The sequence below is a fragment of the Rhipicephalus microplus genome, chromosome X, assembly GCF_043290135.1.
Source record: "Rhipicephalus microplus isolate Deutch F79 chromosome X, USDA_Rmic, whole genome shotgun sequence".
Lineage (NCBI taxonomy): Eukaryota > Metazoa > Arthropoda > Arachnida > Ixodida > Ixodidae > Rhipicephalus > Rhipicephalus microplus.
In genome coordinates, this window is record NC_134710.1 from 113,842,482 (window position 1) to 113,859,096 (window position 16,615).

The window sequence follows — 16,615 nt, forward strand, 5'->3', positions numbered from 1 at the left end:
GCGGGCCCGAAGGTGTCAGTTCCACTTCAGACATAATAAAAAGTGACCGGCAACGTAATGCGCAAAAACCTTCTCCAGTAATCACGCTAAAAACCATGCTCTGTATGCTTCAGGGGTGACATAAACATTTGCTAAATCATTAGCGAATGCTCAACGGAGCGTCTACATCACAAAAGTAGGAATCTGAGGGGACACTTAGACTCTTGGCTACTTGCTTTTCAATGCCCAGCTGCCAACACGGACAGGCACGGGACTCGCTCACTGGATTCCATGCCAACCGGTTGTGCGTTCGCGATCTCCGATGACAGCGTAGCTCTGGCTGACTGGGTTAATCCTACGCCACCTCCTGCCGCCGGTCCCTTACGACGACGATAGCGAAGCTAAGGCCGACTGGATTAGCCCTATGCCATCTTCAGTTGGCGACAAGAGCTCTCGCCAGTGGTGCCTTCCGTGTCCTTCTTTCCTGTCTTCGCCTTCCTTCCGTCGCTCCCTGTCTTTGCGCCTCGCTCTCTCCTTCCTCTCTCTCTATCTCTATACCTTTAAATCCCATCCTTTTATGCCCTTATCTACCCAAATCCCTCGTGAGCGACGGTTGAGGTGTCCTCCCCCTGAGAGACAGTTAATGGGGCTCACTTTTCTCTTTTAATTTAAAATCACTTCCATCATAACCACTAGAATGCAGCGAGCCTCAGTCAGTCCTTTAAGAACTACGGGACTGTCGCCTGTATAGACAGAGTGGGTAAAAATTTGGAATACTTCGTACTCTACTATGAACAGGACAGGACAAACAACTTTATTTGGTCCTGAGAGGCAAGGCAGCGGGCCAACTATGTAGGTCCCCACCCAGCCGTTGCCTAGTCCCATGTCGGAACAGAGAGGCCATGCCTCTCCGCTCGTTCACGGGCCCTCTGGACAGCCTGAAGCTGGACGTCTTGTCTGGAGTCTGTGATTGCCGTTGTCCAGTCTTCTTCTGTTTTAAAATCCTGTAACGCAGGGCACTGCCAGAGCATGTGACTCAAAGAGCAAAATTCACCACAATCTGGGCAAAGTGGATCAATATCCGGATGAAGCATGCTCAGAAAGCCCCTAGAGGGGTAAGACCCCGTCTGGAGCATGCGGAGCGTGATCTGTGATCTTGGAGTTTGTGATCTGTGGAGTTTATGATGGGGAAGGGGAAAAGTCTGTCGCTCTCCTCTGTAATGAGATGTTATCTCATGAAAAGTAACGAGAGGATCACTGTGGACGAGCTCTCCCGAACTCACCCGAGAGACCACCCCGTCGCGGCTTGTGAAACCTCGCGCACAGTCGTGGGCTATCTCGTTTGGGTTCAGGTGACCCGGCAGTACGTCTGGTCCCATGTGAGCGGGACACCAGACTATGTGATGAATAACGTCTGAGGGGGGTTTGCTGTGGAGAATTCTGGCTGCCTCTGTGGCTATCAATCCCGACGCGAACGCCCTAACGGCCGCTCGGGAATCGGTGTACACCGTGGTGCGTTTCGTGTCCAGTAATGCCAGCGCTACAGCAGCCTGTTCTGCTACATCGACCAAGGAGGTCTTCACTGAAGCTGCCGAGACAAGTTCTCCCCTGTCATTGACTACTGCCACGGAAAACTTGCTGCCGCCGGCGTGGCGCGCCGCGTCCACAAATGTCTCTGTTCCGGAGAGGTTCTTTATGAAAGCCCTAGCCCTCGCCAACCTACGACCTTTATTGTGTTGGGGATGGATGTTTCGTGGAAGAGGGTCAACAATAAAGGAATTCCTTGTTTGATAATCAAGCTGCGTAGTTTCTCCCTGATTGAAGATAGGACGGAGGCCTGCCGCATCGAGCAGTTTTCTTCCTGTTTTGAAACTCGATAACCGAATTATTTGTGCTGACCTTTGCGCTTCAATTAATTCCGAAGTGGTGTTGTGCACTCCCAACTTCATGAGTTTTTCTGTGCTAGTCGTGATTGGGACGCCGAGCACCTTTTTGACACTTTTGCGCATGAGCGTGTCCAATTTATCCCTTTCCGTTTTGGTCCAATTGAGAGCCGCCACTATGTATATGATATGGCTCATGAGGAAAGCGTGGTGGGCCCTAAGGAGGATATCCTCGCCTATGCCGCCCTTCTTGTTGGACACCCGCATAATTAATCTCAGAATGTTCTCTGTTTTTGTGGTGAGATGGGCTATAGTCTTTGCGTTGCATCCCTTAGAGTCTAATAAAAGCCCCAGAATTTTCATAGAATTGACTCTAGGAATTGTGCGACCATCCTTGGTGCAAACGCTAATGGGCACCTGATCGAGAGGGGTGAGTCCCCTAACACCTCGTCTAGCCTGTCTGTACAGCAGGAGTTCCGACTTTTCCGGCGAAAGCGCCAGTCCCGTACCTTCCAGGAAAGACTCTGTAACGTCCAGAGCCTCCTGTAGAGCTTGTTCAACCGCCGCCTCCGATCCTCCGGGACACCAGATTGTAATGTCGTCAGCATATAAAGCGTGTCCGACATTAGGAACTTTAGAAAGGCTTGCCGACAGCTTGCGCATGGCTATGTTGAATAGAAGGGGGGAGATAACTGCCCCTTGGGGAGTACCCCTTCGTCCGAGTTTGAAAGGCTCCGAGACTGATTGTCCCAATTTTATTGCCGCCGTCCGACTCTCGAGGAAAGATTCAACGAAGGAGAAGAATTTAACTCCCAGGTTCAAAGCCGATATCTCCTTAAGAATATAGTCGTGTTTGACAGTATCGAATGCTTTAGTGAGGTCCAGTGCGAGGACCCCTTTTACATCTTTGCTTGGAAAGTCAATTATCTGTGTTTTGAGGAGAAGCATGACATCTTGCGTGGAAAGTGAGGGCCTGAAACCTACCATATTATATGGAAATAGGTCATTCCTCTCGATGTAGCGCGATATCCTGTTGTGTACTGCATGTTCTGCTACTTTGCTAAGGCAAGAAGTAAGGGAGATCGGGCGGAGGTGATCTAAGCTGGGTGATTTACCTGGCTTGGGGATTAAGCCCACTGTGGCCCTCTTCCAAGTTTCTGGTACGACGCCCTCCTCCCATACCCTGTTTATCTCCTTCACTAAGGCCTGAATGGCTTTATCATCCAAATTTCTTAAGAGCCGATTCGTAACTCCATCGGGACCTGGGGCAGACCTTCCGTTTAGGCTATGGAGCACTTCCCTGATATCAGCTTCCGAGAAGGGAGCGTCCAACTCTGGGGAAGGCACACCCTCATACCGGTGGGGGACAGAAGTTGAGCTCTGGCTAAGCGGGAGGTACTTGTTGGCAAGTATCTGAAATTGGGAAGCTTCTGAGATGCCTGCCATTTTCTCCTTATTAATAAGTTGGTCTATGGCTAGTTTCTGATTGCCTTTGGATTGTCCATCATCTAGGAGGTGTTTGAAGAGGGTCCATTTGCCTCCTTTGCGCATTTTCCCGTACGCAGCCGAGCAGGCGTCCCTCCATTGTTGTTTATGGAGTTCGGAGCAGTGCTCCTCAATATGCCGATTGAGCTCCGCAATCTTTTTCCGTAGCCTGCGATTTAGCCTTTGTTTTTTCCATCTCGCGATGAGAGAGCGTTTGGCGTCCAGGAGATGCGCTAACCTTGCATCCATCCCCGGAGCATCAAATTCTGTTACTATTTCTTTGGTGGCCTTCTCGACATCCTTCTGGATTTGTATAAGAAGTTCACTGAAGGTGTCATGTACTGACTCATCTTCACCTCTGATTTGCCTAAAAAGGTCCCAGTCTGTATATTTATAGGTTCTTGGGGGTGGTGCTCTTATTTCCATCCGGAGTTCTATGATGCTGTGGTCGCTTCCCAACTTCTCCTGTAAGTTGGACCACTCGACCACCGCATTTCTAGTGAAGCTGAGATCAGGCATCGTGTCTCTGGCGACCGAGTTTCCCAGCCTCGTGGGAAAACGCGGGTCGGAAATAAGCGTTAGGTTTAAGTCTATACTGGCGGCAACTAGATTGGCCCCTTTCTTTGTCCTCGTAACATAGCCCCAAGACGGATGGGGAGCGTTGAAATCCCCAGCTACTATTAAAGGGTGCGATCTGGCGGCAGTTGCGACCCTATGAAGGAGTGAGCGGATATTATGTTTATAAGCCGAAGGAGGGCTATACAGGTTAAAAACGAATATGTTGCTTCGGATTTTGCCGTTGGGGATGATTTCAATTAATTGTGTCTCGAGACCGGATCTCTTATCCGAGTCGCAAATTTTGACTTCATGCTGCTCAAAGGAGGTATCTTTCCTGACCAACGTGGCGATACCTCTGCCATTTGCGCCTTTTTGGCTAATCGAACGGTAGCCCGAGAGAACTACCTTCTCGCTAAGTGTTTCCTGCAAGAGCAGGACGTGCAGCATTGACGCCTGTGCTTTGATGAGCTGCAGTAGAGCAGCTTTACGCCTTAAGAAACTTGCGCAATTCCACTGCTAGATAATTATGTTTCCGGTTTGGCCCGCCATTTTGAATATTATTGAATGAACATAGCCTGCGGCGAACTCGTAGCGTCCGAATCCTGCTGCACTATCTTGGCTTTTGCAATCGTACCAGTGTTGGTCGTCTAGAGTTTGCTAGAGTCAATCATTTTCATTTTAGATTCGAGGATTCCTACTCGACGTGTCAGGTGGGAGACGCTCCCGTCCATACGTTCGATTGTGCTAGATTGATTGGCTAAGGCCTCTCTCACCTGCTTGAGCGATTCCTCAATCGCCGTTAAAGACGCGAGTACATTTTTCTCAGGGACCTGAGCGGGGGACTCGTCACTTTGCATTGCCACGCTTTCCGCGATCGCGGGGGGCGAAACGGCCTTGCGCTTATTCGACCCTCCTGCTTGAACCGGTATGGGTGTGGCTACTTCACGGGGTTCACGCGAGTTGCGGAAGAGCTCGAACTCGGCCCTCAGCGTTCGTAGTGCTTCTTTAAGTTCTGCATTTTCTTTTTTAAGCATTAAAATCTCTGATTGTTCTTTTTTTTGCTCTGGTAAAATGCCCTGCGTTACCTTTTGGCCGCTTGGGATGTTCATCCTGGCCTTGTCCGCCCAAGACATTTGCTTCTGAACGCGGCCCTTGGAACCCGATCGTCCTCTCGAACGGGAGCGACTGCTGCCCTTGTCACGCCCTCTGGAGCGAGAGCGCGATTTGCTGCCGGAGCGTCCTCTGGAGCGGGAGCGTCCTCTAGATGCCGATCTGCTGCGATGAGCGCTGGAGAATGATTCTTCTTCCGCCAGTCCTTCTTCGCCTCCAGCTGTGTCGGAGCCACGCCGCGCGCCTACGGCGGCGCCGCCGTCTTTGGCGCACGATGTAGGGCACCTGGAAGCGCTTTCTGCACTTGCGGTCCGCCGTTGGGTGCGCTCCGCCACAGATGGCACACGTGGGATCACACTGATGATCCGGTGATGGTGACTGCATGCCGCATCCGCGGCATTTCTTCTGTTCATCGCCCTTGGGGCAAACATCGGACCTGTGGCCCAAATCACCACATGCATAGCACACGTCTACTTGCCTGCGATACAAGGAACAAGGGTATCGAACACCATCACACACGACGTGCTGGGGGACCTTTTGTCCGTCAAACAACACGATCACTGTTGGTGTCTTCTTGATTCTTCGAACCCCCAGAGCGTCAGGGTTCCTCCGGTTGACGATCATCTCTGTCAGTTCTGCGTCACTGAGATCCACATTGATTCCACGGATCACTCCTTTACATGTGTCGTCAGACGCAGCCACGTAAGCCGCCAAGCCTATGACAGTCGAGCCCATACTTATCTCTTGGACCCTGGCGTAGGCGCGCGCATTCGCCTCGAACGGCGTGGCAACGACGAAAATGTTCTGGAAGGGGTTCGTGCACAGCGTGTCGTCGAACACCTGCTCTGCTGTTAGGGAAGCCGCCTTTGCGAGCGAGCGCTTGAAGATAAGAAGGTCTGTCTTCTTGACATCCATCCCTCCACGTGGCCGTATAATGGTCTTAAAGTGATCCCTGGGAAGGTTTGGGATCCTGGAAGCTTTCACAACACGCCTCAACACGTTCTGTGAGGCGGCAGTGCGGGAGCCGCCTTTACCGCTTCCTGTCGCTGACGTGGGCGCATTACCAGCGTTACAATCCGCCCGCTCGGCAAGTTTCTTCTTCTTGCTGGCTACTTCAATCCATCCCGCGCACTCCGCTTCTTCCGGATTGATGTCCATGCCTTCTACAACCGACACATTGGGGTTGGAGGCCATTCTTCAGCTCGACGACGCGTTAGGCGTCATCGCAACGCTGTTGCAGCGCCCGAGAAACGCGTCGACGCGCGAGGCGTCTGCGTGGCGTGGGTAAAAGTCCTGGGGATGTCCAAAAATTTCACCCACCGGTAAGATGTTGGTATCTGCTGGTTCACTACAACAAACGGCGTCGAATGATGCACAGTTCTTGCTAGTTGAGGCAAAAAATCCGTGCCAGAACACTTGAACAAACGGGAGCCGACGTGTTCGCACATCCGCACTGGACGAGCGCCCCCTGGCTTTTCCTCTACTATGGGAGAGCATGGAGCCGTCCCGCGGGCAGACCAGGGCTAAAAGAGACAGCGCCATTCAAGTGCCTGCATAAGTGTTAGGAAAACGTGGTAAACGATTTGAAGTGTTTGGTACTCTACTATGGGAAAGCGTAAAGCAATTGCTCATAGGCATGGCCGATTCATAGAATATGTTTACTGATTTTGAGTACTTCGTACTCAACTATGGGAGAGCACTGAGCCGTCCCTCTTATGAAGGTAATTGGGAGGGAGGGGTTTGAAAAAGAGGGTAATGATTTAGAGCACAGGGTACTCTACTACGGGAGAGCTGAAAGCCGTCCCTTGAGCGTTCGGTACACTAAAACTCGGGCTCTTTCCATTCATACTCGTCTAGATGTCGAAAACAAATGTGACTCGTCAGCAAGAGTAGAAAAAATGCGGCCACCAAACGTGCGATGGCCACCTGCAAGTTTTTAAGCCTTTTTTTTTCGGAAACTAATGTTTTTTCAACTAAAAATTGACCGATTATCAACCAGTTTTATCAAGCTAACGTGGTATTTTATCGGTAAAATTTTCATTTTGTGATGCGAATGTTTGTACAGTTGTCTGTGAAGAACGTATTTTTCTTAGCCTCGGCAACTAGCAACCGCGCCTGCACGCGGATTGGCTGTTTCAGCACAAAACGCTCTCTGATGTCATACCATAGCAACGAGAGGTGAACTACAACTCGACCACACCGCCGTTTCGTACTCCTTTTGTTTTTTTTTTTTTTTGCAGTGTTTTGGTTTGGAAGTGTTTCGTTTCACCTGGTGGCACGAACGTTTTGAAAGCCAAAATGCTCCGTTCACCCAATAGCCCACGGAGAAAGGAAAGGTACCTTTTCTTCCTCCGTGCAACAGCCTTTTAAAAGCGGCTTGACTTGGCTTAAAGTGCATGAATTTTCCGCGCTTGATGGTTGTGTTAGGGTGGCTAGAATAGGGTGGAATAGCCACCCTAGTTGTGGGGGATTCGCTCGCAGGATTTCAAGCTGGACGGTTGTGCCCTCGCGATCTCCGACTTCAGCGTAGCTCCCGCCGACTGGTTCGCCCTCCGCGGTCTCCTGATGCCGTGTAGCTCTCGCATTGTGGCACCCCGCCCTTGGACTGCTTCGACCGGATCCCCACTTTCCTATCTCCTTCTTTTTCCTCTCGTTGGCTGTCTTCTTCTGCTTCTACTTTCCTTCTATCCTTTTTATCCCTCCTTAACCCCACCCCTATAAGGCACTGCGCCGTGTCGCCTGAAGGCAGACAGAAATTAGGTGCCTTTTTCCTCTTCATTGTAACCACTACCACCACCACCTAGTTGTGTCAGCTGTGCGACCGCAGTGTATCGAGCGTTTCAAGAGGTAAACCCACGGAGGAAGGAAAAAGGTGGTAAACCATTGAAAAACGCTCCATTCACCCATATAGCCGCCTAAAACCCTCTCGATTTGACTTGAAGGGTATTATTCGGTGGCGCTAAAAACGTTAAGCTTAAAGCTTTTTTTCGACGGTTCAGGTTGTGCAGTTTCTCACTAGCTTGCTAGAAACTCTAAGGTGGTTACAGCTGTAGCAAATGGTTGTGTATAGGTGTTTTGTGGCAGTAGTAACATTATGCTGTGGTGGGTGTTGTTTTTCACCATGAGCTGTGTGCAATAGCGAGTACTGCCTTTGCCCGTGGGGACGTAGTCGCGTTGCGTAAGTGAGTGTTATAGAAAGTGATTCGAGTGCAAGTCACGGCCGCTTTCGGTAGTTTCTGCAAGTCGCAGTGTTTACACGATGATGGGCGAATGGAACATCACCGTGGTTCTCGGTAGATAACACCAAATATCTCAAAGTGTTTACCGCCAAATCTATAAGCAATGATAACGAGCTGTACGAGCGTGAATTAAAGGCCATGTGTACTATGCGATTTGTGAATACCTGTTTCATGCACAACTGTAATATTGCGGCGTACGTACTACGTGGACGTGTGCTTCTTGTGTTGCTGAGGGTCGATCAGTATCAGTTGGACAGTCATTTGGGTGAATTACTTGGACTGAAGCTTCGTCTTGCGTAAGTGTGCGAGGTATAGATACGGTATGCGCAAGGTGGAAGCGACGTGATATGATCACGCGTCCAGCCGACGCCATCGTCCGAGCAACAATTGTGTTGTCTAGCTTAAATCGCCGGCCCCCAAACGTATTTTCTAAAATTGGTCAACATTGCGGCATAGCAGAAATGTTATGCGGCGAAGTGCACGCATTGTATTAAGGTAAAACATGCATTTGCGTGCGTGCAAAATGGAAATGTAGCACTGTCATTAGTCCTCGTGTGTGTGCCTTAATTACACACGCACTGTCTCTTGTCTCATTATTGGCGATACGGTGGACAGCATCGCCATGGCTTCGGCCTTTGCAACGAGTCCATTGCCAGTTACCCTGGAAAAACATTTTGTGAAATGCAGTTTGCAAGGAAATGAGCTTCTAGTTTATTGCGAAATTCATTCAAGGTTGTAGCATGGCATCTCTCAAAAAGTGCTAAACGCTTAAGCTGACTCCAGTGGTACTCCACATTTCCTGCCGTCGCATATGTGCTCCAAATAAAAGATGATTATTAAGCAAATATGCACACGAGCTAAGTATGTGAGATGACTATCCATGTTTCATAAACATTATTTCAAAAGTAGCTCGTGGTTCACATTATGAAGTTATTTCCAGCGATCAAAAGAAATACCCACTGAACAATGGTAAAAAATTATACGTGCAGTTTGTCAATGAAACAATAAGCTGACCTTTGCAAAAAAAAAATTATTTCTGAGAACCATGCTGTGCTAAAACTAAGAGCAAGATGGTTTCAGCAAACTCATGGTAACCCGAGATGATGGCACATGTTCAAGCATCTTACAGGGGCTGATTGTTGGTTAGATGGGTGGTAATTTGGCAAGTGCCTGTTATCAGGTGTCTAGATGCATTCAATTTTGGTCACCAAGTCTTAAAAAGATGGCTACAAAGTAGCCAAGCTCAGACTTTATTGACGGGATGAGCGCTTATAAAAGCCAGTGCTTAATAAAGCCTCTATTTAATGAAGTTAGCCCTAAGGCTAACAGATATATTTAATGAGCTGGTCACTTTTCATAACGTATCTCATAGGTGAATAATTATTGGGTTTCCAGCGAGCTATGAATGAGGTAGCATTTTGTGAATTGAGAAATGATGAGCAATGAAGTTATCAAAATATTTTGTTTTAATAAATAGACAGTAATGCCAAATGAGGCTTCCAGGAGGGTGAATTCCCTTATGCTGACACTTCTGGTGCCATCATTGCAGTTTATATTCACTGGTTTCATGCCCTGTGTACGTAGTGTCACTAATGACAACCTCGTTTTTCCAAGCTGAACTTCCTGATTAAAAAAAAAATAACATATATTGAACTGCATGCTTTTTTACCATTTAATCAGGCACACCACAAAGGTCATTTGGGGCTAATTAGTGGACTGTATAGACGAGGTCTCTGTACAGGATATGTCATGGTAATCTTTCAGTGCTCTAGCTTTGTTTGTTAATACTTGAAACCTTTTTTCTATTAAAGATTTCTACTGGGCAAACAAGCTCCAGCACCAGGTTTGGCCCTTAGGTAAAGCAGAACAGGTGGTTAGAGTGAGCTCGATCATAAGCTCTTCAGGTGTACCCACTCAAGGATCTAGTATCTATGGTGCAAAACCTCCAATGCACTAGGAAGGGCACTGAAGAAGGGTGTAGGTCAACATTTGGATAGGGCATCTCCTAGCCATCATCCTTCAGTAGCTGTGAACTTGTACTGCCAATGTTCTTCAGACTGTAGTAACAGATTAGAGACTAGGTACAAAAGTTGCTTCTTTATTGCAAGATGGCCCATCAGACATTTTCATAATCCTTTCACAGCAAACTCCAACATTTACTTCAAAATACTTCCTTGCACAGTGTCCGTGTCTCATCCCCATGCAGTTGTCTCATTCAAAAGTATGTGGCTTGTCACAGTCGATCTAGCTGGTGCCACGCAGGGAAGGCTCCAGCCGTAGCGATGTGCACTCCACTTGAGCTATCAGACACTGTAGAATCAAAGCCTGTTGTGCATGCTTAAGTGACCACTTCTGCTTGCATTCCCTGCACTGGCTCGTACCTGTCGCACACCTGTACAAGATTGTGGCAACCCTGTACAAGAGGCTTTTGTTCTGACAAATGGTGCCACAACAGTATGAAGGTGTGCATCTTGTAGCAACAGCACTGCAGAGCAAGCTGAAGTTCATATTGAATATAATATTTCACTTCCAAAGTAATGCTAATATAAGTATTCTTGCATTCACTTATAGTGTCAGGCAACACATCACTTTTCTCAAGTGTGATCTCTTTTACTTATACTAATCTGCATAGTTTTTTGAGGTTAGTCACAGTAAAGAAAGAAAAGATTCTTTTTGAGAGCACCACAGTTTTAAGTTCACAAGACTCCACTGAAGCACTTACAATATATGCCAACAGTCACATCCTGAATTTCAGCACTTTTTTTCCCAACAAAGGTAATCTGGTTGTCATCTTCAGGCTGTGATCTTACAAGAGCTTTAGCATAATTCCTGTTGTTGCTTGTGTTAATGATTCTCCATTCATTGCAATAGTTTAGCATTGTTATATAACTTGACAAGATTGTGCATAGTTTCAGTGAAGGAATAATTGGGACTCGCATAAGACAAGAAACACATGACGTGCTAAATTCCATCATCTGTATTTGTTGCTTTGCCAGCAAATCTGTAAGGAATCAGACGTGTGTGCAGTATTGGTAACATGCTAATTCACAATCTTTTAATATCAAGCAGCATCACAAAACATTGCTCAAGAAACATTCCCATTTTTTGAAGTTTTAACTGATGTGTCAATAATACATACATCACTCTTTTCTCAACATAAAATGCTTCCAACAGTTCACATACTTTTTTATCACAACCCAGCCTGGAATTTTTATCTCAAATTTATTCTCAACTGACGTGCTCTGGCACTCGCATAATAAGCCAGATTTTTCCGTCCATGATGCACAGCTTGTGAGTTCACTTTTAACAACCCACCTCCACACTGCAAGTTGTCATAGGCCAAGTAGGGGTTAATATATCAATCACATAGCTACACAACTATGTTTGTCGAAAATGAATATATATGAAAATACAATTGCTTTGTAAAAAACAAGTGTAGGACGAGTAGAACACTTTCTATGAAGGCTTTGTTAAAACATTTTATGACCATGGCACAGAAGTTTTTTGCAGAAAACATGTAAAGCCAACACGAACAATTATATGCATCAGGAAAATTCTAACAGTGCAAATATTCTAAAGGTGTACAAAAATATTGAATTATTTACCATACTGAATTAATTATTGTTGAAGGATGATCAATGTTATCCCTGCTGGCCGATTATAAGCATGAAACATAAGAGCTTATGTAGTGCAGCTGGCTACTTCACTTAAGGAAAGTGATTTTACCAGCTATGCAATAATCACTGACCTTTTTGAAAGCGTTCTGTGGATTCAAAGGGCTTGATTATTTTTTGCAGATGCTGTATTTCTGCTTTTAAAATTTCTTGTAGTCCTATACCTTAACAAGACTAACAACTAATTTTAATGTACTTGTTTATTTTGTTGCAACAAAAAGCTTACAACTTATAGTGTATAATCATACAATGACGACAGGAAAAAGGAATGAAACATCTTTAATCAAATTTTGTTGCTGATGGAGTCCTATTGTACTCAGCGCATATTGCATACAGTGGCCAACAGCTGTTGGGTGTACTTGCATAGGGTTCTGCCATGGCAGAGTGCATGCGCCAAATTACCTGCGATGCCTTATGCATGCGCACCATGATTAAATGCTGATTTTCGGATGTCATGAAGACAGTGATTCTCAGCATCAACTCCTTTTACTATGCAATAGGTGAAAAAGAAGATGAGGAGGTGTTTTATATACCTACTGTATAGTTTTAAGCCTGGTTTTTTTAACATCAGCAAGCAACATACAGCATTTAATGACTCAAAACTCACTACTCAGGCTTCACTACCAGGCGGCACCACAGGGCAGCTATTATGATTTTAATATCCATTTAAAAATACTTATTCTACTCAAACTGCGAAAGTGCATTCGATTCAATTCTGGGTTTCTCAACATACACAAAGATTCGTATACATGTTCTGGCTTCATAGTTGTCAGTCCCCTTAAGAGACATAAATGTGAAAATCTTTATGTTTGTTAGTCTGATAATTATCTAGAGATTTAGATATCACACAAGTGAAATTTGGCTAGACTGTAAAAGTTGACATTCAGTCAATCATACATTATTTATTTCAAGTTTCTTGCATGGTAAGTGAATAAAAAATGATCGAGTTAGGTGTGAGTGGTGCATCATACGCCACGTCACCACCTATTCTGCATGTCCCAATTTTTTAGGGAACCTTTTGTTCTCATCCATGATCTTGGTTGCGGCAGTAGTGCTTGAGGACATTTTGCATTTGCAGTTTTTCTTTTTTTACTATTTTCTGTGTATGTACAATATTTTTTTATCATATTTTTGTCACCATTTTGTCAGTGCAGCTTCTGCAAGAGCACCTAAAAGAGCAGATGAAGAAACATATTTTCACTTTCTCCTTATGCCAATATAAAAGTCGTAGCTATAGCAGTACACGCGAACCATAGGCGGAACATGTAACATATCTGTGTGGCTCCATATAGACTGCACTGTTATTTCATCACAGATATGTGCTTTGTAACCTTACGTGTGAGGGCTACCTTTTTTTTTTTTTTTTCAGAGCCCAATCGGCTGTAAAAATTGAACCATAGAGAAATTAAAAACTGTTTTATTTGGAACAATTAACATACCTTCATGGTACCTCTCTACACAGTTGCCACTCCAACTGAGAGGTTTATCACAGAATGGCATAAACTACATCATGCCTATGGTAGCACGCAGCGTGAAAACCAAATGGCCCAGCTATCTACACTTTTACTATGCCCCGCTGTGCAGATGCTTTAGCCTGCAGATAGCTATGTTATGTTAGGTACTTTAGTATGCAGGTAGATTTACTATGCAGATCAGTTATATTAGATACTTTACTATGCTAATAGGTTAAGAAGATACATTAAGCCCTCGCCTTTGTCGAGAGAATAGTAAAGTATCTGCTTGAGAGCTATTTCCTTTTACAGCAGAGTAGTTTTAATAGAGCTGTTATGCTAGAGGTTCGCCATGTGTTGGAGAAGAAGAACTATCACCGTGAAGCAGCCGATGGTCTCTTCAGCATCTTCGTCCTCTTCAGCTTCGCTCCCATAGCAGGCACGCCAATTCATCCAGCGCAGCATGTCATAATTCTGTTGAGCAGAAGAATGGGTAGTATAGAAAGAAAAAAAAAGAAATGGACAGAAAAAAAGAAGTAAAAGTGAAATTCTCTGTGAGACAATTTCTTCGAGATGCGACATTCAAATCCAAAGGCAAGTGTTGTTACCACTCTGCTATCCAGTCATGCTAGAAGATAACCTAGCTTTTTGTAGTATAGTATACAATATAACAGGAGAGCTGTAAAGAGAAGTTGGAAGGAGAAATAAAAATTCAAAAAGTTGAGAAAGAAAGAGAGAAGAGAAAGGAAATGAAATAATTAACGAACAGAGAGCTAGTAATTAAAAAAAAACAGATGCAAAGAAAAAAGGGAGCAAGCATAGTGAATTGGGAGGTGAGACGGTAAAAGCTATAGCCAAGCTGACCAACTCTGCGTTGACTCAGCCTTATGCCCATTACATGTGAAAGAGGCACTAATTTTTTTTGAAGGTCTAGTCATGTAATCAAAGCCATTAGAAAGTTTGAGATTTTGTGCAGATGTGTTTCACAGATATATGTCCTCTAAGCGTGCGAGGGCAGTACGTTGTGAATTCTCAGGGGCACTCAAACATGCCTGAAACAATTGATTGAGTCTCCTTCAAGTGGAAAGTGTGTCGTGTCATTTGATTTCATGCGTCCTTAATGCAGCCAAACTTCATCCAAACTGCTGAGTGAGTAGTGCGTTCCAGGGAGCTTGCATAATCGCTTGACAGCAATGTGCAGCAAGAGCTGCAGGAACTTTGAAGCGAGAGGCGTGTATATACAACGATCACCAGATAACGAGCATGGTACAGAATTACCAGAATGTGCTAGGCCTTGCTTCTATGATGAAGACAAAGTTTTATAAATCCGATCAGTAGCAGTGAGGGACAACCATATGTAGAGGCGCAGCTGGAATGTGTATATAATGTTTCAAACAAAATATATATTATAAGTTGTTATAAACAAAAACATATAGGTTTTATGTCGTCCTGTTTCCTAATGAGGTGTACACAACATTTTCTGGGTTAGGCACAGTATTCATTTCATTTGCCGCACTTAGGCTTTTGCACATATAACCATATACGGTATGTACGTGTGTGCTGAGGGTAAAAGTGTGTTGAGCGAAAGAGAAGATTTAAAGAAGCCTGTGACACTTTTCAGCATAGTCGGAAAACAATGTCGATTGGTATACTCGAGGCTCTTGAGAACACGCGAGCATTATAGTACAGCACGCGGCCTTAAAATTAGAATTCAGATATATCTAAATCGCTCTTTCTGCTTTCTACAAATGACGCCATCCCAGTGAACCACAAATATTATACAGACATCTATGGTATGTTTCTCGTGGACATTGTAAATGTCTCTTAGATATCCATAGAAATCCAAATTATGAAGATTAGATGTGCCCGCAACTACGAAAAGCTCTTCCAAGTAAGGTTGTAGGTACGTTGCTCATGGAAACTGAATGGACCTTCAATAGATATACATAGACATTGTCATTTAGCAAATAAAAAGTTTTTCATGCACTTTGCACACTTCCCTGATGTAGTTAGTGTGTTAGACCTGTGGTTCCATGGCAGTCTTGCTCATTGCCGCTCAGTGGTGCTTTATAGAAAGCATCAAAGGCGTGAGGCAGGCCAGATTGATTTATATGTGGGGTTTGACGTTCCAAAACCACCACTTCAGAAATGCCGTAGTGGAAGGCGGCGGAAATTTCGACCCCCTGGTTTCTTTAAAGTGCACCATAATCTGTGCAAACGGGCCTACAGCATTTCCGCCTCCATTGAGGATGCAGTCTTCGCAGCCGGGATTCGAACCCGCGACCTGTGGGTCAGCAGCCGAGTACCTTAACCACTAGACCACCGGGGTGAGGCTGGCTGGATTACTGTCAGTCGACATATTTAAGGCCAGTTCATGGTGTTGATGCCTTGTGTAAGTATAGCACACCGGCTAAGAGCATACAATCGCAGTCGCAAAGACACGTAGACGTATAATGCACTAGAAAAGGCACTAGTTAACCAAAACGCCCGTTTTCTTGGAAGCAGTGAGTGATATTTTGACATCTTACGGCTGGCGTGAAGCTGCGTGGCACCGCCGCTTTTGGGCCTGAAAGACCACTCTTATTTCCTATGTTGCTTAGTGGACATGGCCCGTCTCCTAACCACTAGGGCGTAGTGAGCCTCAGTCCGTCCTTAAAGAACTACAGGACTGTCACTTGTTTAGACAAACTGGGTAACAATTCGGAATACATGATACTCTACTATGGGAGAGCATGAAGTCGTCCCGCAGGCAGACCAGGGCTTGATAAGACAACGCCATTCGAGCGTTTGCATGAGTGTTAAGAAAGAGTGATTAATGATTCAAAGTGCTCCCTTGGTACTCTACCATGGGAGAGCGTAAAGCCTTCCCGTCTCAGCAATCGCATATGCAATACATCATTTTCCAAACATCATTTCAAGCGATATGAATGTCACAAACTCCTGCAACTCGTCAGAAAGGGTAGAAAAAAACGGCAATCAAACGTTTGATGGTCACCTGCAAGTTTTAAGCGATTTTCTTTTCAAATACTAATGTTTTTCAACCAAAAATTATTACTATCAACCGGTTTTAATTAGCTAACCGGATCTTTTATCGGCATAATTGCCATTTTGTCATGCGATTGTCTGTAAAGACCGTATTTTTCTTAGGCTCGATGATTGTGGTTATAAGAGGGAAAAGAAGAGAAAAGTGAGCCCCGTAACTGTCTGCATCAGCGTGCGACACGTCAACAGTAGCA